The sequence below is a fragment of the Dromiciops gliroides genome, chromosome 1 (assembly GCF_019393635.1).
Source record: "Dromiciops gliroides isolate mDroGli1 chromosome 1, mDroGli1.pri, whole genome shotgun sequence".
Classification (NCBI taxonomy): Eukaryota; Metazoa; Chordata; class Mammalia; order Microbiotheria; family Microbiotheriidae; genus Dromiciops; species Dromiciops gliroides.
This window is the reverse complement of record NC_057861.1, coordinates 536,826,457-536,850,347: the sequence shown is the minus strand read 5'-3', so window position 1 is coordinate 536,850,347 and position 23,891 is coordinate 536,826,457. Positions and strand designations below refer to the sequence as shown.

General features: G+C 42.9%; 1 protein-coding gene across 1 annotated transcript in view; it reads right to left on the bottom strand.

Moving 5' to 3' along the window:
• The window catches only part of ADAP1 (ArfGAP with dual PH domains 1), a 173,471-nt gene that overhangs the window by 32,825 nt on the left and 116,755 nt on the right, over window positions 1-23,891 (bottom strand). The window lies entirely within an intron of this gene.

The window sequence follows — 23,891 nt, the reverse complement described above, 5'->3', positions numbered from 1 at the left end:
CACTCTATCCACTGCATCACCTAGATACCCATAGTGCTTTATAGTTTACAAATAACTTTAAATACATACATCTAATTTGAGCCTCTTAATATCCCTGTGAGGTGTTATTAGCTACATTTTACAGAAAAGGAAACTGAGGTTCAGAGAGTACTACTATTTAGTGATTTTTTTCTGTCCCTAAGGGTCACACATAGTGTGTGGATGAACTAGAGTTCAAACTCAGGTCCTCGGACTCTAAATTTTCCCATTAAATCACCTCTCTTGAAATGAGAGGTAATTCTTAAATTGTGCCTTGTGGATGCAGTCACATTGGGTCTAGGAAATTTCCTACCCAGTATTGTCTTCTGAGGGCCTTAAATAGCTAACAATACTCTAGACATAAGTGCTTCTCAGCTATCATTTAAGAGGAAAAGTAACGATGTCATAATTATAGGAAATTCACTAGGCGTTAGGAAAAGGGACAAAGTTACACACCAAAATACTACTTTGTTTTCACACTAAGATCAAAACTTTCAAAAAGAGAGGTATTAGCCAACAGTTTGAGTCACAAAGATGACACATGGTCCTTCCTCTTCTTACCCACTTTTCTCCCACTTTGTCTTCTTACTTAGTATTCAAAAGATAACCACTTTTAGGATGGGAGGTATTGGGGTGCAGCTGCAGTGAAGGCAGGTCAAGAGAGAGGGGTATATCCCCATCAGAGATGCCAGGTATGGGGTAGGCTGGCTGGGCAACTCACCCAAGGACCAAACCACTAGTCGGAGTTTCTAGGGGGTCTGGGCCTTTGTTGTTCTTTCCTTTCCTTTCCCTTTAAACTTGACAAGTATAGATTCCCCACTAAGTACCAAGGTAGAGAGCTTTCCAAGTGGGTCTTCTCTTCCAACACTTCTCTCCCTTACCAAGCTATTTTGGATTGGAGGCTCCCCAAGAATAATATCTGATTTCTAGCAACACATGACCGCCACCCAAGTGGAACCAACCCCAGGCATCTAGACAGCTGCCACATGTTGTCTGACTTCTTTGGGGCACCTTTTTGGGTAGGGGGGTAATGAGCTCAGCCAGTACTAGTCAGATAGATGGCACTAGGCTAGATGTGGAAATAGCTTCATTATGATTTACCTTTCTAATTCTGGTTCATGTTGTGTGTTGGCTAAGGAGCAGCATGACCCACAGCCCCAAGACAAACAACCCCTCAGCACCATGAGCCACAATCACAATAGGAAAGGAAAAAAAAAACAACCTTTAATGTCAAATGAACTGGTTACATGGCTCCTCCTAGAGCAGAAGTTCTTAACTTGGAGGTTATAAACTCTATTTAAAAAATATTCTGATAATTTTCTTTTTCTTTTTTCTTTTCTTTTCTTTCTTTCTTTCTTTTTTTTTTTTTGGTGAGGCAATTGGGGTTAAGTGACTTCCCCAGGGTCACACAGCTAGTATCAAGTGTCTGAGGCCTGATTTGAACTCAGGTCCTCCTGACTCCAGGGCCCATGCTCTTTCCACTGTGCCACCTAGCTGCCCCCAAACTACTCTCTTTAGAGTTATCACCCTCCTCCCCTAGCTCCTTCACCTTCCTTCTGAGTGTATTTCCCCCCCCCCATTATATTGCAAACCCCTTAAGGGCAGGGACTGTTTTTCTTTTTATATGTATTTCCAATGTGGTTCAGTGGAAAGAGGGCTGGATTTGAAATCTGGGCTACCTGGGTTCAAATTCTGATGCTGTCCCTCTCTACATGATCTTGGGAAAATCAGTATCTTCTCTGGGCCTCTGTTACCTCATCTGTAAAATGAGTAGGACTGGATGAGGTGAAATGTCCCTTCCTCCTGTAAGCCCATGATTCCTCTCCCTAGCTCACTCTACCAGATATCCTGTTAGGCACCACAGTGCAAACATCTCAATCCAGCTGTTTTTTGCAATGAGAGGATCTGCTGCCTCAGTTCAATTCAGCCACTTTCTTGCAAAAAATCTCCCTAGGGGAACTTTCAGCGAGCTACACAAGCCTCTACCTGTGCTCTCCTGTTTCCACACCCTGTTCTTCCTACTTGGTCGATAGTCACTAATGATCTATTCTAGACCTCCTTAGGAAATGCAATTCCCCACTGATTCCATTGATATCTCCCAAACCCCATGGTTTTCTCTCTGGCAAGAAAAACTCCACCAGACAATTTTCGAGACTGAAGCTGAGCCAAGATAGCCCCCAATCTGTTATAGCCCCCTGGCAAGAGAACTAGGGAATCTAGTAGCATATTCGCTAATATGCTAATCTGAAGTCCTGACATTTATCACAACCACACAGTAGTAGGGGTATGTAGAGAGCTTTCTCACCTCATCCACTGACATGCACATCTCAAAGGGCAGGGAACCAGGGAGGAGTTGAGATAAGAGGGAAAGGATGGGGTAGCAGCCCAAGAGATGAAAATTATATGGAGTGCTACTGGGTTTCCCCCTCCCCCAAATTTCTATACCTATGTGCTTTTGTCTGTTTTTGTTTGTTTGTTTTGGGGGGGACAATGAGGGTTAAGTGACTTGCCCAGGGTCACACAGCTAGTAAGTGTTAAGTGTCTGTGGTCAGATTTGAACTCGGGTCCTCCTGAATCCAGGGCTGGTGCTTTATCCACTGCACCACCTAGTTTCACCCAATATACCTATGTACTTTCAACTACAACTTCCCTACAGAGCATGCTCCATGACTTATCTGTTCCACACCTCTGGCACACACAGGACTCAAGCAACTACTTTAGTCCTGAAGACTCCCAAAAAGGCTAAGGTGGAGTGGGGAGGACTGGCAGACCCCAGATAGTGACCAGATGAAGAAAAGAGAACAGGACAGGGGATAGGAGGGAACATCTGAATAGTGGGAAGTTGAGAAAACCTTTAATAATTGTCTAAAGGGTGTTTTCACAATGATTTTGTCATATATCCCCTTCCCTGGTGGAGATAGGCCACAGTGAATACTCAAATCAACAATCACTGACTGGATACCTATTATATACTCAGCCCTGTGTGAATACTAGGAAGATAGAGAAGAAAACTGTAGCCTAGCTTCAGGGAGCTCACAATCTCACTAAGAAAACTAGTCAGTGAGGTGGAGAAGACAGAACACAGGACTAGGAAGATGGAAGACCTGAATTCAAATCTTGCCTCAGATACTTAGTAGCTGTGTGATTCTGGCAAAGCCTCAATTTCCTCATCTGGAAAATGGGGATAATAATCACAGCACCCACCTCCCAGGGTTGTTGTGAAGTTCAAATGATTTAATTTAATCAATTTATCTGTTTATTTTTTTGTGGGGCAATGAGGAGTGACTTGCCCAGGGTCACACAGCTAGTAAGTGTCAAGTGTCTGAGGCTGGATTTGAACTCAGGTCCTCCTGAATTCCGGGAGGGTGCTTTATTTACTGTGCCACCCCAATGAGGTTCAAATGAGATAATATTTGTAAAGAGCTTTGCAAACCTTAAAGTGTTATATACATGGTGTTATTATTATTATTGTTGTTTTTGTTGTTGGTGTTGTTGTTATTGTTATTATAACAAGACTAACATATGGTGAGGAATGAGGAAACGTGAGCAAAGAAGACAAACTAATGCTTCATCAAGAGATAAACATATGGGGGCAGCTAGGTAGCGAAGTGGAAAGAGTGCCGGCCCTGGAGTCAGGAGGACTTGAGTTCAAATCCAGCCTCAGACACTTGACACTTACTAGCTGTGTGACATTGGGCAAGTCACTTAACCCTCATTGCCCAACCAAAAAAAACCCACAAAAAAACCCCCAAAACAAGAGATAAACATGTGATACAGATGATGGGATTCCAGGAGAGAAATATCAAGGACTAAGGTTAGTTGATTCAATCAACAAGCCCCACATTATATATTAGGTGATATGGATACAACAGCAAAAATAAAAGAGACCCTGCCTTCAGGGAGCTTATATTCTACTGGGGAAGAAACCACATGTACACTGACAATCATATAAAAATTATGTGCAAAACAAATACAAAGTAATTTAATGTGAGAACGCTAACAGCATTTAATTCAATTAACTTTAGCATTTATTAATCACTTGTGTGAACTTTAAGAGGCAACATGGAATAGTGGATAAAGAAACAGATGGACTTTGAATTGATGCTGAGGGAAATGAGCAGAACCAGGAGAACACTGTACACAGTATCAACAACATTGTGTGATGATCAACTGTGATAGACTTCACTCTTCTCAGCAATACAATGGTCCAAGACAATGCAAAAGACATGATGGAAAATGCTCTTTACACTCAGAAAAAGAACTATGGAGCCTGAATGCAGATTGAAGCACACTGTTTTCACTTTTGTTGTTACTTTTTTTGTTGTTGTTGTTTATTCTTTCTTGCATTTTTTCCTTTTTATTTTAATTCTTCTCTTACAACATAATTAATGTGGAAATATGTTTAACAGGATTGTAATTTATATCCTATCTCAGATTGCTTGCTGGCTTTGGGAGTGGGGAGGGAAGGGAGGACAGGAGAAAAGTTTGGAACTCAAAAAACTATCTTTGCATGTAATTGGGAAAAAAATTAAAAGTAAAATTAAAAAAAAAACATTAGATGGACTTTAAGTTAGGAAGACCTTGGCTTAAATCAAACCTCTGATTTTTACTATCTATGAGACCAACATAAGCCACTTAACCCATCTGGGCCTCAGTTTCCTATTCTTTGGGGTTGTTGTTTTTTTGTTTTTTTGGTGGGGTAATGAGGGGTTAAGTGACTTGCCCAGGGTCACTCAGCTAGTGTCAAGTGTCTGAGGTCAGATTTGAACTCAGGTCCTCCTGAATCCAGGGCTGGTGCTTTATCCACTGTGCCACCTAGCTGCTCCTGGGCCTCAGTTTCCTTATCTGTAAAATAAGGTAGTAAGATTAAATGATGTCTAAAGTCCCTTCCAATTTTAAGCTATGATACTATGTTACTGTTGTTGAGTCATTTCAGTTCTGTCCAAGTCTTTATGACCTGATTGGGATTTTCTTGGTAAGAATAATGGAGTGGTTTGCTGCTTCCTTCTCCAGCTTATTTTACAAATCAGGAAATGGAGGCAAAGAAGGTTAACTGACCTGCCCAGGGTCACACAGCTAGGATGTGTCCGAGGCCAGATTTGAACTCAGGAATATGAGTCTTCCTGACTCTAGTCCTGGTGCTCTACCCACTTTGCCATCTAGCTGTCCTTCATGATACTTATGACTTGGATAGAAAGCCAACCTCTGATACTCAATTAAATGATGCTTGGCAAGTCATTTAACCCATATGTGCTTCAGGTAACTCCCTAGGATCTATCTTATTGAGCCACAAGCAGGTTTCAATCAGCATTGGAAAAGGTAGTTCCCACACTGACATAAATAATTGATCTTTTGTCTATTCGCCTATTGTGTAATTCATTATGCTAGACTTAGGAAGATATAAATCTGAAACAAAACAATAGTCTCTACCCTTGAAGGGCCGAAGGATGAGACAAATATAATGCAAGTTATAAACATAACTACTTAGGAGAGATCCACATAGAATGGTGTGAAAGATTTAAGAAGGGAATTACTAATAAATGGAAGGGGAGGGGGAAGGGTATCTGGGAAGCTTTCATGGAGGAGGTGGGACTCAAGCTGGGCTTTGGAAGAAGGAAAGGGTTTTAAAAGGTAGAGATGTAGGGGAGACCAGTGCAGGCATGGGGGGATGGGGTGGCTGCTTGTGCCAAGGAAGAGTGAAGCAGTTAGAATGGAGAGCAGGTGAAGGAACTACTTACTATGTGATAAGCCTGTAAAGGCGTATTGGAGTCATGCTCTGAAGGGTCTTAAATGACAGGAAAAAAAGTAATTTGTATGTTATTTGGTAAGCCACTGAAGGTTTTTGAGCAGTGGAATAACCTGGTCAGAGAATTGTTCCAGAGAAGCTTTGTGACCTAGTGGATTTACATTCAGGAAGTCTTGGGTTCCTGTCACTTACACTTATTAGCAGATGTATGACCATGGGCAGGGCAGCTAGGTGGTGCCATATTGCACAGAGTGCCAGACCAGGAGTCAGCAAGACTCATCTTTCTGAGTTCAAATCCAGCCTTAAGGCACTTAGTAGCTGGGTGACCCTGGGTAAGTCACTTCGTCTTGTTTGCCTCAGTTTCCTCATCTGTAAAATGAACCAAAGAAGGAAACGGCAAACCACTGCAGTATTTTTGCCAAGAAAACCCCAAATGGGGTCACGAAGAGGTGGGAACAACTCAAATGACTGAACAACAATGACCATAAGCACCTCGTTTAGCCTCTGAATCTAAGTTTCTTCATCCATAAAAGGGAGGCAATAATAACTGTAGTGCCTGCCTCATTGAAATGTTGTGAAGATTCAGTAACATCAACATTGAGTGTTGAACTACTGTGATGGACTAGATTCTTCTCACCAATGCAATGGCACAGAAGAGTTCCAGGGAACTCATGATGGAAGAGGATCTCCAAATGCAGGAAAAAAAAAAAAAAGAACTGTGGAGTATAGATGCTGAATGAACCATACTATTTCTTTTGTTTTTGGTGTTGTTGTTTTTTTCTATTTTGAGGTTTTGCATCATTGCTCTGATTTGTTCTCTTATAACAGGACTAATGCAGAAATAGGATTAATGTTATTATGTGTATATATAAATATGTGTGTATATATATATATCTATATTTATATAGATATATAGATATAACCTATATCAGATTACCTGCTGTCTAGGGGAGGGGGGAGGGAGGGAAGGGAGGGAGAAAAATCAGAAATTGGAAAGCTTGTATAAACAAAAGTTGAGAACTATCTTTACAAGTAACGGAAAAAATAAAATACCTTATATGTAAAAAAAAAGAAAAGAAAAAACAAAACAAAACAAAACAAAACAAGAAATGTTGTGAAGATTAAATGAGAAAATGTATGCAAAGTGCCGTGCAGACTTTCAAGCATTTATATAAATGTCAGCTATTATTGTGGTCAGAACTGTGCAAAGGTCATGTAGACCAGTGGAAAGAAACTGGCTTGTGTGTTAAAAGACTTGGGTTCAAATTCCCCCTTTGATGCTTACTTCCTGTGTAAGCTCTGGCAGGCCACTTAAAGAGGGGGTTGGGGCTGGGTGGACTCGGAGGGCCCTTCTAGTTCTAGATTGCTTTAAAAATTTAAAAAAAAGTTTGAACTTCACCAACACCAAGTAAAGTGGCATTTCCTTACACATAGTGGAGCAAAATAAGAAAATTGTACATGAGATTGGACATTTCTGTTACAGGAAGTTTGCTTTTGTCCAAGTCTAGCTCTTAAGAGCAGTGGAATGACATGATCAGGGAATTATTGTTCAAGAGAGGCAGTGTGGTGCAGTGGATAGGTACTAGATTTGGATTAGGAAGACCCTGTGTTAAATCTCACTTCAGACACAGGGGTGACACTGGAGAAGCCAGGTAATCACTCTGGGCATCAGTTTGCATGGCTGCAAAATGAAAGGGTTGGACTCACAACCTTTGAAGTCCCTTCTAGGTGGAAAGCTATGGTCCAATTATCCTACTTAACACTATCCAACCCAGGCAATGGCCCCAGGGAAGACTTGCAGCTGCCAAGATTCCCCACCCTGCCAGGCAAAGGAGTTCATAGAAGGGACTCTAGCCCAGCTTAGAATCCCTTGGAGTTGTGTCTCCATTCTTTTGGTTCTTATCCTTGGCAAGAGGAAGGATTTCCTAGACTTCCTGGGACTTAGAGCCTAGTAGACTTCAGTACAGTATTTTTTTTTTTTTTTTGGTGAGGCAATTGGGGTTAAGTGACTTGTCCAGGGTCACACAGCTATTAAGTGTCAATCATCTGAGGCCGGATTTGAACTCAGGTACTCCTGACTCCAGGGCCTGTGCTCTACCCACTGTGCCACCCAGCTGCCCCTAGTACAATATTTTAAAGTGAATTTTTTTTTAGCTTATAACTAAGGAGTTAGGCCCATTCTTTGGATACAAACAAGGCAGGCTCTCGGCAGGTGTCCTGATACCTGTGTCCTGGTTAGGAAACAGCAATTCTGAGGGACTCTGCCTGGGAAGCTCCAGAAATTTTGATGAACGCCAACTGTCTCCCATTAGTTTGCCAAGACACTCTTTAATGCCAGGCAAGTCGAACCACCACCTCTACTCAAACCCGAGATTTGCCTTGGAAGTAATAGTGTCTTCCTAATCACCAGATCTGTTTGCAGCCCAGCCTCTGCGGCCATCATTGAGAGGAAAAATCATGATGGACCCCTGTAGCAGTGTGGTGAAGACTAAGGACTGCTTTTTGGAAGAATGTTTTAAAATACATAAACTAAAATACAGAATTTGCAGAGGGAGGCAATTATATTGGAGTAAAGATATCACGTGAACGGATGCAGAATGAAGTAAGCAGAGAAAACAAAATACCCAATAACTACAGCAATGAAATGGAAAGAACAACCACACACCCAAACAATCAAAGGTGGGACAGAACAAAAATACAGAGCTCAAGCAGGATTTAAGGAAGAGGTATGAGAAGACATCCCCAACCTACCCCTTCAAAGAGGTGGGAGATCCACAGGTGTTATACATTGCACCTGTTTTTGGACTTTTCCTTTTTTCTTTTTAATTAATAAAGTATTTTATTTTTTCCCGTTACATGTAAAGATAGTTCTCAACTTTTGTTTATACAAGCTTTTCAATTTCAGATTTTTCTCCCTCCCTCCCCTCCCCTCCCTCCCCCCCCTCCCCTAGACAGCAGGTAATCTGATATAGGATATATATATATATATATATATACACACATACACACACACACATAATAACATTGATCCTATTTCTGCATTAGTCATGTTATAAGAGAAAAATCAGAGCAATGATGCAAAACCTCAAAATAGAAAAAACAACAGCACCAAAAAGAAAAGAAATAGTATGGTTCATTCAGCATCTATACTCCACAGTTCTTTTTTTTTTTTCCCTTGGATTTGGAGATCCTCTTCTATCATGAGTTCCCTGGAACTCTTCTGTACCATTGCATTGGTGAGAAGAATCTAGTCCATCACAGTAGATCAACACTCAATGTTGATGATACTGTGTACAATGTTCTTCTGGTTCTGCTCATCTCACTCATCATCAGCCCACGCAAGACCCTCCAGGTTTCTCTGAACTCCTCCTGCTCATCGTTTCTTACAGCACAATAGTATTCCATTGTATTCATATACCACAACTTGGTTTTTGGACTTTTTCAATGAATCATTGGTTGTGCCCATTAATTTTTCCCTTAAAAAAATACTTTTTTGTTATATGGGATGACTCTGGGAAGGAGAAAAGGAGGGATACTGGGGATCCCTATGAGAATGTAAGAAACAGAAGTCATCAATAAAAACATAAAAATAGAAATAAAGTTATCAGAATATTAAAAAAAAAGTTTACAACCTCCAAGTTAAGAGCCCTTGTTCTGGGAGGAGCCATGTAACTGTGGTTCCTTTGACATTAAAGGTTGGTTCTTTTTCCTTTCCTATTGTGATTGTGGCTCATGGTGCTGAGGGGTTGTCTTGGGGCTGTGGGTCATGCTGCTCCTTAGCCCACACACAATATGCACCAGAATTAGAAAGGTAAATGATAATGAAGCTATTTCCACATCAAGCTTAGAGTCATCTATCTGACTAGTACTGGCTGAGCTCATCGCCACCACCCCCCAAAAAAAAGGTGCCCCAAAGAAGTCAGCCCATGTGGCAGCTGCCTAGCTGCCTGGGGTTGGTTCCACTTGGGTGGAGGTCCTGTGTTGCTAGAAATCAGATGTTATTCTTGGGAGCCTCCAGTCCAGAACAGCTTGGTAGGAGAGAGGTGCTGGGGAAGAAAAGATCTATTCATGCTTGTGGGACAATCTAAACTTGTTAGGTTTAAAGAGAAAGGAAAGGAAGAGCAACAAAGGCCAGGAGCCCCTTGAAACTCTCACCAATTCCCTCACTTGAGGGAATTGCCCAGCCAACCCACTCTACTGGAGAATGCCTCCACCTTACTTATCAACACCAGTGACAATTGCTGACCAACTGTCACCAACTAGCAGACAGGAACAGGAGTGAGCTCTGGTAGTGGTGGGCGCCTGTGCCCCACAGACCATAGGTCTTGCTTCCAGCCCAGCTACCATCTGGGTAGCAGCTCCCATGGAGAAGGAAATAGCCTTTCCTACCAACTGCCAAGCAACTGTCACCACATAGCAGACAAGTCAGCCTAGCTGAAGCAGCGGGGCACTCTGAGGGAGAGACAGACGGCAGCATGCACCAGACAAGTCAAACCACCACATTGACTACCATCTTCCCTCAGACCCTGATGTTAATGGCATGGTACTCTGAGTCCAAGATTCTTTATAATAGCAATGCTTCCACCCCCAGCACCCCCAGCCATCATCCTGGCAAACAACCTAGGTAGAGATTCAGCCTGGCAGCTACTCCCACAGGAACTACATCTATATCTTTTGAAGACCCCCAAAACAAAGTTCTTGTCACCAAAGTCCTTGGCACTGTCAAATGATTCAACATCAGAGGCTGACAGGTATAATCAATGAAAATTACATCAAAGAAAGGGCATTATCATTTGTTGTACTCTAAGGATCATGGGACTTTTCCATATGACTTTCAAATGAAACCTTTTATATTATCTCCCTCATTAAAACTGGGAGCTCCTTAAGGGGAAGTGTGAGAAAATAATAGGATTTGGCAGATGCCTAAAGGCCCCATCTGGAGATAGATTAAGAACTGATTGAATGGGGTGAGACTGACTGAGAACCTACTTAAGGTTGATTAAATTGAGACCACACCTGGCTGGCCCTTGGTGGGGTGTTGTTCTCAGAGGCTATGGACTACAACATCAAGATGAGACCACTCTCAACCAATCAGCTTGAAGGACCTCCCCTTTCGAGGAAGGAAGACAAGAAGTAGAAAGGGAGGGGGGCAGCTAGGTGGCACAGTGGATAAAGCACTGGTCCTGGATTCAGGAGGACCTTAGTTCAAATGTGACCTCAGACACTTGATACTTCTGTGTGACCCTGGGGAAGTCACTTAACCCTCATTTCCCTGCAAAAAAAAAAGTAGAAAGGGAGGCTGGCTCCCTGGGTCTGCCCTTTTTCCTTCCAGAACTTCAGGTTGGTGGCTAAAGGGAAGAAGAAGGAGTCAATTCTGAACCCTAGGGTAGAAAAGCTTTGGCTATCTTTCTGAACTCCATGTGTTCTATCTTTACTAACTTCTAATATACTTAAGGCCCAAACACTGTTGCTGAAGGTTCTAATTTATAAGTAAATCCTAGCTAGTTTCCCCCCACACACTGAGGGGCAGGTAAGGACACACACACATTAGTTTTTACTCGTCACAGAGGCAATGTCTAACTCTTCTAATTGTATCCCCAGGACTTGCACAGATAGTAAGAGCTTCATTCATTCACTGGTGGAAGAACAGCATTAATCTGTCACTCAATAAATACTTATTATGTACCAGGCACTGGGCACAAAATGAGTCAAAAGACAGTCCCTGTCCTGAAGGCACTAAAAAGGAAGATAACAAGGGGAAAATAGGTACATAGAAGTTATATACAGGATAAATAAGAATTAAGAGGTGCTGGGAAAGGCTTTCTGTAAAAATGGGATTTTAGTTGGGACTTCAAGAAAGCCAGTGGGTGGAACTGAGGAAGAAGGATCTCTTGGGCTTAGGAGTTCTAGGCAGGTTGGTGCTGGCTTGTTCACAGAAAAGGCTTCACCATAATAGCTGCTGGATGTCCTATTAAGGTTGGATATGAGTTTGAGTGACTTTTTACCAAGTGTTATAATCCACTTGATGGCATTAGTCTTATTATTCCACCATTCTGATGGGGAAAGTCTCCATGTGCTTGGGTAGACATCTCCCTAACTCACTGACAGGCTTGAGGTGTGTCAGTGACCTTCAACCTGGTCTAGCCCATCTGCTGAGATGGATTGCTGGGGTGTGGCCACTGCGCATGTTATAGCTTTTTGGAGCCAAAGAGGGAGAGTTGGGTGACAAATGGATACCAAAGGTGGATGAACAGCCCTGAGAAGGGCTCAGAAGCTCTTAAACCAGAGGTGCTAGTCCCCCTGAATAGCCCATATAGCCTGGCAGAATGGGGGGGGGGATGAGAACAATTTGTTCCAATGGCCATGAAAAGTAGCTGAAGCAGATGCTGTGGGGTGCTTAGAGCGTGATATCAGACATTGAAGACACCAAGGTCGTCCACTTTATCCTGGGCCATCTCCAGTTGTCTTGACTTTTGACCTGCCATTGGATTTTGATGACTCAGGAAGAGATAAAGAAGCTGAAGACTTTGTGCAACTCTGCCTCACTTAAATCCAATTTATGCATAAGTCGAGACCTCACCCCATTATGTCATTGGTCCTCTTAGCAAATGGGACAAACAACAATTATTATTATCATATGGCATTTATAGAGTGCTTTTCTATTTGCAAAGCGCTTCAAATATACTATCTCATCTGAATTTCACAACTCTGAATGGTAATTATTTCCATTTAACAGATGAATAAACTAAAGTTTAAGAAGAAGTGATTTGGGGACAGCTAGGTGGTGCAGTGGATAAAGCACCAGCCCTAGATTCAGGAGAACCTGAATTCAAATCCGGCCTCAGACACTTGACACTTACTAGCTGTGTAACCCTGGGTAAGTCACTTAACCTCAGTTAGAAGAAGAAGAAGAGGGGCAGCTAGGTGGCGTAGTGGTTGGGCACCAGCCCTGGAGTCAGGAGAGCCTGAGTTCAAATCTGGCCTCAGACACTTAACACTTACTAGCTATGTGACCCTGGGCAAGTCACTTAACCCCAATTGCCTCACGAAGAAGAAGAAGAGAAGAAGAAGAAGAATTTTGCGCATGTTCTCATAGCTCATTAGGGTTGAGGGCAAGATTAAAATCCAGGTCTTCCAGACTTTACTCCAGCACTCTCCATTATACCATGTCACCTCAATCAACTGACAATTTTCAAAATTTTATTTGATCTTATTTGTTATCTTATTTATTCATTAGTTTATTTATCTATTCATCCATCCATCCATCCATCCATCCATCCATCCATCCATCCATCCATCCATCCATCCATCCATCCATCCATCCATCTAGTTAGTTAGCTATTGGGACTGGGTCTTCCTCTTTCTTCTAGGCTAGGAGTGAAGGGGCATAAGGTCTACTCATAGCGCTCAGTCTCACTGTGATTGGCACAAGAGTTTTGAACTATTTCACTTCTGACCTGGGTTGATTTCTTCCCTCTTTGGGCAACCTGGAAGGCCCCACATTTACTTCAAACACCCAGTAGGCTTAGCCTACCACAGCCCAGAACTCCTGAGTTCAAGCCACCCTAGTACCTGGGATTATAGGCCACTGGGCCCAGTTTGACAGGTCTTCATTAAGCACCTACCATGTGCCCATTCCTTACAGGGCAGCATTGGGGGAAAAGAAGAGAATAAAAGAGAATCATAATAACTTGTCAGTGAGAGGTTCCAGTCTGGGAAGGGAGACCAGACCCACGTGGGGAGTATTTAGAGAACAAAGTGAGACAACCCAGAAGCAGGCATTTGATTATATGGTACAGATGCTAAGAAATCCCAACTCCTCCCCCAGTCCTGAAGCCCACATCCTAACAATCTATGCAAGCTCTCCTCTGCCCCCCGGGGTTAGTGTGTGATTCCAATGTAATTATAATGTACATGGAGGCACTGGGCAGTCTAGGGCTAAACGCATCTGAAATCTGCCTCTGAAAAGGATTATTAGTCATCATTAGTAACAAAAGTCAAAGGCGTCTGGGCAGGAGAATCACAGCAGAGACATGTCATTGTTGCTAATTCTGCATCTTTAACTCCTCCATAAAGCAATCCACAGGCCCCACCAGACCCACTGGAATGTGGGACTGTCCAGGAGACACAGATGTAAAATGATGGAAGGATTTAAATAGTCATCCTCTGGGCCCCCTCTTCCCTTTGACTGTATATGGGTCAGCGACCATACAGACAACTGAGTCTCTATCTTATTTTAAGATGCCCCTTCGACCCGACCCCCCAGAGCAGACCCTCCGCCGCCCGGCACAAGATCTGCTGACGTGCCCTGCTGGCCAAAGAAAGAAGGCTTCTCGGGCCAGAGAAAGGAGGTTTATTTTTTCCTGCTCTCCGGAGACAAACTCCAGTAAACAATCCCCAGCCAGGCGTCTGGGGAGGGGGGGAGGGAGGGAGGGGAGGGGAGAGGGAGCTGGCGCCGCCGATTGTGGGGAACGTGGTGTGGCTTGGAGCTGAATTCAAGACCCGGGACCCCCTCCAGCCAGCTTTCACATGGGTCTCTGTCTGTAGTCCAGATTTGGAGTTTTCAGTTCAGCTGGACGGAATTCTAGCTCTAGAGCCCTTAGATTTAGAACACATTTCTTCATAGAATCCACCTCACAAATTCGTGAAACCCCTGAAGTTTGTCTTTGATATATTACCATACATGATCCCCGGACCTGCTTTGGCCACTGCCCTTGACCCTCCGTGACGCTGCCTTCTCCCTCACCCCAACATATTTAGCTTTCTGCTGGCTATCCTTAAGACTTTTGATGTAGAGGGACAAAGCCTGCTACCACAGAAAAATGTTTTCCCTTGAACTTGCAGACAGGATAGTACTGTGGGGAAGTGCTGGTGTCAGGGACCTGGGTTCAAATCCCTACCTAGCTCATTATTTCACGTGACCTTGGGCAAATCACTTTAGGTTTTCCGTTCCTCATCTTTTTTTTTTTTTTCATTCCTCATCTATTAAAGAATAACTATTGGGGCAGCTAGGTGGCGCAGGTGGATAGAGCACCAGCCCTGGAGTCAGGAGTACCTGAGTTCAAATCCAGCCTCAGACACTTACTAGCTGTGTGACCCTGGGCAAGTCACTTAACCCTCATTGCCCCGCAAAAAAAGAATAACTATTATCCTCTCTCTCTGTCTCTCTGTCTGTGTCTGTCTGTCTGTCTGTCTCTCTATCTGACTCACTCTCTCTCCCTCTGTCTCTCTCTCTCTGTCTCTCTCTCACACACACACAACATCTGGTTAGACAGCCTCTAAGGTCCCTTAAAATAAGAAAGTTTCAAAAAGATCAAAGAAAGAGGGGAAGGACCCATAGGTACAAAACTATTTAAAACAGCTCTGTTTGTGGTGGCAAAGAATGGGAAACTGAGGGGCATCAATTGAGTTATGTTATGGTAATGTGATGGGATACCACTGCACTATAAGACATGATGAATGGCTTCAGAGAAACCCGGGAAGACTTATATGAACTGATGAAGTGAAGGGGCCTGGACCAGGAGAATGCTTTATAAAATAACAATATTGTAAAGATAATGAACTTTGAAAAATGTAGAAACTTAGAAAAAAAAAATGCATCTCAATCTGCATCCTGAGTCCATCACCTTCCTGATAGAGAGCTGATGGACTCAGGGTACAGATTGAGACACAGTTTTTTTTGGACATGGCCAATGTGGGAATTTATTCTGCTTGACTAAACATGCTTGGCACAGGGACTTTGTTTTTCTTGCTTTCTTAAGAGGAGGAGAAGGGAAGTAGGAGGGAGAGCAGGCAGATCTTGTCTGAAAAAAAGCAATTAAGAAAAAATAAAATGAGAGGGTTTGACAAGGCAACCCCTAAGGTCCCTTTCAGTTCTAGCATTTTGTGGTTCTGTGATAAATGGTAAATTCTTTCTTTTTCTTTTTTTTTTTAGTGAGGCAATTTGGGTTAAGTGACTTGCCCACGGTCACACAGCTCGTAAGTGTTAAGTGTCTGAGGCTGGATTTGAACTCAGGTCCTCCTGACTCCAGGGCCCATGCTCTATCCACTGTGCCACCTAGCTGCCCCGATCAATGGTAAATTCAAACCTAATTCTCACTAAGGTTCTAGATGATTATAGTTTCCAGCTGTGACTGTGTATTAATAAGGTGATCTAAAGACTAAATTTTAAAAATCACTAATGGTGGAGTTTCAGGCACCATGACAAGTAATAGGGGAGATATTCTGAACACTGGACAACCTCACTGCCCCTTCAATCATACCACATAGACAGTCATCTACCAAGTGTTGTTGTGTCCAGTCGTGTTCAACTTCATGACCCTATTTGGGGTTTTCTTGGCAAAGATACTGAAGTAGTTCACCATTCCTTTCCCCAGCTCATTTTATATGAGGAAACTGAAGCAAGCAAGGTTAAGTGTACATCTACTAAGTGTCTGAAGCTAAATCTGAACTCAGGTCTTCCCGACTCTAAACTTGGCACTCTATCCACTGCAACACCTAGCTGCCCTATCTACCCATACCCTCCAGTAACTACTCCTATTCTTCTTCTTCTCCAGTCAGCATTTTCTGTTCCTGGGGTATGATAGATAGAAAAGTGCTGACAGAATATCTGAATAGAGTGGTGGTTAGTGTGGGATCAGAGGCTGGAAGTGGGTGGTAAATATAGTAGAACCTGAGGCAGTGAGTATAGGGGACAGAGAACCCTTTTATGCATTCTCTGCCAAAACTGGGGGCCATGATGGGATCAAGTGATAAATAAACATTTATTAAGCACCAACTATGTATCAGGTACTGTGCTAAGCCCCCGGGATATGGGGAGGCTCCTAGTCTTCTGATCCTAAAACAACTAGCTCACTTGTTCTTCTCTGAGCTAAGGGGATCACACCCCAGCCAGAGTCCTTGAACTACAATTCAATATACTGCAGGATGTGAGGGACGGCACTGCTGGATGTGGGAGTCAAGAAGACTTTGATTGAATATTGCCTCTGACATGTCAGTTGCACCTACTATGCGCCAGGCATTTGGGCTAATCATGGGGGATACATATATAAATAAAAACAAAGCCAGTCCCAGCCCTCAGGGATATTACAATCTAGGATGTGTACACTGAGAGGTTAAGTGAATTGCCCAGGATTACACGGCCAGTATGTATCAGAGATATACATTATGATACATAACCTCTGGATAATAGATAATGTCTTGACACGTGATGGTAAGATAGAATCTTATTATTTTGCATTAGTCACTGGAATGTCATCTCTTCCTCCTGTCTGGGAGCTCCATGACAGCAGGGCCTGGGTGTTATCTGGATTTCGCATTTATCTCAGCACCTGGCATGGTTTTCTATACATAGTAGTCACTCAATACAATTTTATTTAACTTAAATTGCTCATCTTAGTTTATCTCTTCCTTTTTCTTCCTTCAGCTCTCTCCTTACCAAGATTACATCAGTTGTTGCCCAAGGGAAAAGTGGGTCCTCGGAGTTTATGGTCTGGAATGTAGAGAGTGTAAACCTTCAAGAAAAGACTTACGGGGAGGGACTGTGTAACACGGGAGTCTGAAATAAGAACTAAGAGATTTTAGTGAATGTCAAACACATTGGAAAACAATATAGATACGACATGAATGGCAAAGAAGCTTTTGTGATCTTGGGCAGCATCAAGACTGGGGTAGCTTCTAGTGGAAAAAAATTAGTTCCCCATGTAGTCTTATTCTTTCCTGGTCTTCTAGAGTATTGTGCTCAGTTTGGGGGACCATGGCTTAGGAAGAGCATTGATAAGTCAGATAAATATCCAGAGGAGAGTAACCAGAATGATGAAGGGGTCACTGATCTGTGGGAGGGATCTGCTGTGGGAGGCACCACGTAGGCCTTCTTGTCCAATCTCCTCATTTTGCAAATTAGGAAACTGAGGTCCTGCCCTATGAAGTGATTAAGGATGTTTAGCCTGGAGAAAAGAAGATTCCCAGGGGGACAGGATAGCTGTCTTTAAGTATCTGAGGCCCTGCACTGTAGCAGGTCACACTCGTTCCCCTTGGCCCCAAAAGGAAGCACTAGCAGCAAAATTGTTAGAAGTCCCAAAGATAGAGAGACTTGACGTCAGGGAAAATTTCCTAACAGTGAGAATTATCCAGCAGTGGAATGGGAATGGATTCCCCTTCACCAGAGGTCTTCAAGTCGAGGCTGGGAAACCATTTGACAATATTCCTTTTCAGGAATGGGTTCAACTGGATGGCTGCTAAGGTCCCTTCCAAACCTAAGATTGTGTGAAGACTGGAGGAGTACCCACACTGATAGAATTTCGAGATAGTTTTTGAAGTAATGAATTAAAGTTCTGTTTAAGAAGGTAAGAAAGTAGGGGGAGGGGCAGTTAGGTGGCACAGTGGATAAAACACCAGCCCTGGATTCAGGAGGACCTGAGTTCAAATCTGGCCTCAGACACTTGATACTTACTAGCTGTGTGACCCTGGGCAAGTCACTTAACCCTTCATTGCCCTGCCCCCCCCCAAAAAAGGTAAGAAAGCACATGGTTGGTTTGTTTTTTTTTCCTAAATAAAAATTTCCACCCATCCAAAATGGTTAAGATTAGGAAAAAGTCTTGGCTTCCCAGATAGACTCATTCATTCCCCTGAGGCTTCCATCCAGAATGCTGAAATTTCATTATTTTTACTCTTCAGTGACCTGAGGGGGCAGCACCACTCGGCACTTTTAGCTCTGATTTCTGTCTTTCTCCTTGTGGGCCTGATCCCCAGGGGATTCATCTGGATCCCACTGTACTGCCTAAAGCCAGTGGCTGTTCTCCTGCCAGTGGTGATAAGTGGGGAGAAAACAGTAAATCAGCCCGGAACCAACCAGAAACTCCTCCCAACTCCTCCAACAGATGAAACCTCTAGGGGGTGGGGGGTTTTAAAGAGATGGCTATATTTGGATTGTGCCTTTAAGGCAGCTGAAAAAAGATAATTTCTGAAGCTGGTAGGGCAGCCTGCTGACAAAATCCTCCAGAATTAGGCTGATGGGTCAAGGTAGGTTCTCCCTAGATGTGCCTAAATCAGTCCTAACAGCCTTTAGTGTGGGGTTGCCTGGTACTGCTCTCCCACCCTCATCCTCACCCCCACCCCCAACCCAGCTCCCTTCTCTACAGATGGTAATTAGAGCAAACTCAGTTGATTTATTTCAGCTGAGTGGTACTAGACTGGATGGAAAATCAGCTTTGTCATTGCTTGTGCCCTGAACTAGTATGTCCTGGGTGGGTGGGTGGGGGACTCTTGGAAATGTCACTAACAATATGACGCAGACAGATGTCAACACTGTAAATATCCCCAAACACCATTTTAATAATAACAATAAAAACAACAACAACAACAATAATCAACAACATTTGTTAAACACTAACTATATGTGAGGCACTGTGCCAGCTAGAATTTATATGACACTTCAAGGTCTACAAAGCACTTTCCATGTATTATCTCATTTGATTCTCACAACTGGGAGGTAGGTGCTATTATTATCATTCTTATTTTATAGATGAGGAAACTAATGCTGAGAGAGGTCCAGAGACCTGGGTCACAAAGCTTGTGTCACTGAAACTCAGGTGTTCTTGCCTCTGAGACCAGCATTCTACTCATTTGATGAAGCTGCCTTCTCTCTCAATAGAAGGGGAAGATGCTGAAGCCAAGGTTTGAGTGGCCTACACTTCCCAGCTTCTGCCTTCTCCTGTGTCCTTCTGCATGACTGTTAGCCCAAATGTCATCCCAGGATCTGCTCTCTCTCCATACAACAAGGCTGCTTTTTCTACCGCTCTTCAGACTTGTTGGCCATCCTCCCTGGAAACGCTTCACTTGTTAGCTATTTCCTTGGTGGTGAGGGTCCCCTGTGAATGACAGAATCTATGAGCTTCTCTGCCTCCCATCCCTGAAGCATCCCAATCTCCTGACATTTAGGAAATCTCAGAAACAGACCAGCAGCTGTTAGGTAAGTGCTGAAAACCCCTGATTTCACTTGGTTGGGGGAAGGCAGGTAACATTCTGATATCTACCCATGAAGCTGAAGATGACCTCGGTGAAATCTGAGTGACCAATTTGGTCTTCTGGTAGGATTTTAGGATGCAGCAGATAAAGGATAGGGACTAGATTTTTAATTTCATTGGAATAGAGATTCTAATTCAGAAATTTCCTCTTCAAATGCAGGTCAAAACCTGCCTTCAGAGAGACTTCCATAGACAACTGAGGTTAAGTGACTTGTCCAGGACTTGCGTCAGAGCCAGGACTTGAACCTAGGACTTCTTCTAGGTTCTGAGATTCCTCTCTAACCATTATACAATGCTGCCTCTCAGGATGTAGCAGAGGGGTAAGAAATATGGCTTTCCAGGGAAAGAAAAGAGAAAGCTTATAGGGATCTGGTGGTAGTCTCAGAGGGAAGAAAAAAAGTCCTGAGGATACTATGATAACAAAGCAAATGCTGGCAGTGGACATATCTATAGTTAACTTGAAATTGTCCACCTGTGGACCTACCAGTTAGTAAATTCTCTAAGGAAAACTTCAAGTCTCAAACTGACTCTGCTTGTTATCCAGAATGCTTTATCATTAAGAGTCGTGGAAGTTGAGCCAGCTAGGTGGTACAGTAGATAGAGCATTGGCCCTAGAGTCAGGTGCACCTGAGTTCAAATTTAGTCTCAGATACTTGACACTTACTAGCTGTGTGACCCTGGGCAAGTCACTTAACCCCAATTGCCTCAACCCCACCCCCACCCCAAACAAAAAGAGTTGTGGAAGCTGAGGGCACTGCAAACATTCTCACATTGGTCTGAACCAAGGTTAGGAGAGCTAAATGGCCTCTGAGGTCTCTGTGGGTCTGAATCTATGTATGGCTTTGGGTAAATCCCTTCACTTCTCTGTTTCCTCACCCATCAAATAAAGGGTTTGGGTTAGATGATCCCTAATCCAGTCCAACATTTATTAAACACCTATTGTACATAGAAGGCCCCATGCTGCATGCTGGAGAAACAAAGATTTTTTTCTTTGTAGTTGATAAGTTTATTATATATTTTAAAAGAAGAGCAAGCTGTACATAATAGATTTTCAGCTTCATGTGAAATCATCTTTTTTATTATACTATGTTATGGAAATGCTTGCTTTATTCCATAAATTAGAAGGAAATTTTAAAAGGAAAAGAAATTGAGAATGATGTTTTCAAAATCTATCTGCTTCAGAATTAACTTGTTCTTTTTTTCTAATCTGAACCTTTAATTACTGCTGAATGAATGTTACTAAAAATAACTATATCCTGCCTAAGATTTAATCAGTCAAAGATTTTTTTTTTAAATCCCAGTCCCTGCCCTCGCAAAGCTTACATGCTAAGGCATATTAAACCAATATATACATACTTAAGAAACAAAGTAAAACGTGCTATAGTGGATAAAGTGGCAGGCTTTGAGTGAGGAAAACCCTTGTCTGAATCCAGCCTCAGCCACTAAATCTGTACAAGTCACTTAATCTTACTCAGCCTCAGTTTCCTCATTTGTAAAATGGGGATAATATTATCAGAAGAAGGAAAGGGTAAAGGAGAGGTCCAAAGGACTAAATCTCTGGAAGGTGGCACTGGGGGTTGACCTCAAAGGAAGGGAAAGATCTCCACAGGCTGAGGTTGTGGGGAAGGGGATGAACAAAGGGAAGAAGTCGATTCTGGAGATGGAGAACTGAAGAGACAGATAAAGGAGAGGGAAGAAAGGGGTCCTGTTTGGCTGGACCACAGGGCACGTGAGAGTGTTATAAGACAAGACTAGAGGGGAAACATAACATGAAAGGCCAGAAATAACTTTATTTTATTCAGGAAAAAACCAGCAAGGGCTTTTTGAGCAGAGGAGCAATATCACTTAGAGAGGATGACTAATTAGAGAACTGTGTGAAGGATGGATAGAGAAGAAGCTGGAGGCAGGACCACTCAGGAGGCTATAGAGAGGGGAAATGAAGGCTTGAGCTAGATTAGTGGCTGTGACAAGTAGAAAGAAAGAGACAGAAATATTGCATTGTAGAACTGAATGAAACATGGCAACTGATTGGAAGTGGGGAGGTGAGGGAGAAGGAAGAGTCAAAGGTGACACAGGAGTCTGCTGCAAATGGGGAGGGGAAATCAGGGGCAGGGGCAGGGGCAGGGGTTGCAGAATACTAGGAAGGTTCCTTCCATCTAGATGGTTCTATTATTAGACAGTAAACGTGCTGCTGCTTTAAAAAATCATAATGTCTCAAAGCCAAAAAGAAATTTTTTGGATGATTTGCTTTTAGGGTTTTGCATTTCCCCCACTCCCATAGTGGAAAAAATTACGGGCATGTAAAATATTCTGCAGGGTAGCTAGGTGGCACCATGAATAGAGTACTGGGGTTGGAATCAGGAAGACTCATCTTCCTGAGTTCAAATCTGGCCTCAGACCCTTCCTAGCTGTGTGACCCTGGACAACTCACTTCACCCTGTGTGCCTCAGTTTCCTCATCTCTAAAATGAGCTGAAGAAGGAAATGGCAAACCACTCAAGTATCTCTGCCAAGAAAACACCAAATGGGGTCACGAAGAGTTAGACATGACTGAAAAACAACTGAACAACAAGAATATTTTGCACATTTCAGGCACTTTTAAAATAAAATGACATCTATTTTCTAGATTTATCCTTATCTTCCAGGTCTTGCTTAGCTCAGTACCTGGCACACAGTAAGCACTTAATAAATACTCATCCATCAATCCATCCATCCATCCTACCTGGACTATTGCAGTAAATTTCTAATTGGTCCCCTTGTCTCTACTCTCTTCCTACTCTAGTCCAAATGCCATTCAGCTGTTAAATGATTTTTCCCAAAGTGCAGGTTTGACCATGTTAACACCTAGTCACTAAACTCTAGTAACTCCCAGTCACCTCTGGGGTTAAATGTAAGATCCTCTGACACTCAAAACCATTCACAACCTGGACCCCTCCTACCTTTCCAGTCTCTTTACACCTTATTCCCCACCCGCTCCACCATGTATGCCAACAACATACTCTGCCATCCAGTGACACTGGCCTCCTTGCTGCTCCTCAAGCAAGATGCTCCATCTTCAGATTTGGGGTAGTTTCACGGCTTGCCTCCCATGCCTGAACCTTCTTCCTCTTCATCTCTGCCTCCTGGCTTCCTTCAAATCTCTGCTAAAAATCCCATATTCTATAAAAAGCTTTTATTGATTTCCCTTAATGTTAGTACCTGCCTTTTACTGCTTATCTCCAAATATATACATAGATGTAGATGTGTATTTTCTCTGTACATGGTTATATGCATGTTGTATCTCCCATTAGACTGTCTTTTACCTTTCACTGCATCAGGGTGCCAGTGCCTGGAACACAGTAGGTCCTTAATAAATGTTTGTTGACTATGTCATCAGATCACAAAGGTGGAGTTGGATGGGGCCTTAGAGATCACCTAGCCCAGGGCAGTTTATTAACCTGGGCTCCATAGATTTCAGGGGATCTGTGAGCTTGGGTGGAAAAACAATTACATCTTTATTTTCACTAACCTATAAATGAAACTTTGCATTTCATACTATTATGAATGTAAGAAACATTCTTCTGAGAAGGGATCCCACAGATTTTACTAAGAGCTAAAGGGGTCCATGATATGAATGAAGTTAAGAACTCCTATTATTTGGCAGGTGAGGAAATTAGAGATCAGAGAAGTGAAATGATGTGCTTCTTGGCACTCAGGTAGCAGGAGCAGAACTTGAACCCAGCCAGAACCACTGGTTCCAAAGCTAGCACCCTTTCCATTACACCATGCTTGCTGCCTCCAGAGAGACAGGTAAATCAAGTATTATTCTCTTTTGTAGAATTGGGAAACTGAGGCACAGAAGTATGAAATAATTTCATCAAAATGACAGAGCCAGCAACTGGTAGGATCAGGAATGGGATTCTGGGGTCCTAGCTCCCAGATCAGGGGTCTTTCTGCTCAAGGGAAGGTTCAGTAAGAAGTCAGAGGTGTCTTTATTCAGGGATCAAAGGGGAAACCAATCCCTTTAGGGTTTCTTTCAGAGGGTGTAAGCCTATCTGTACTCAAACCATGCCTACCCCCACATACAACTGACTTCCAATTCTGACATAATCTCTCCTTTCTTAA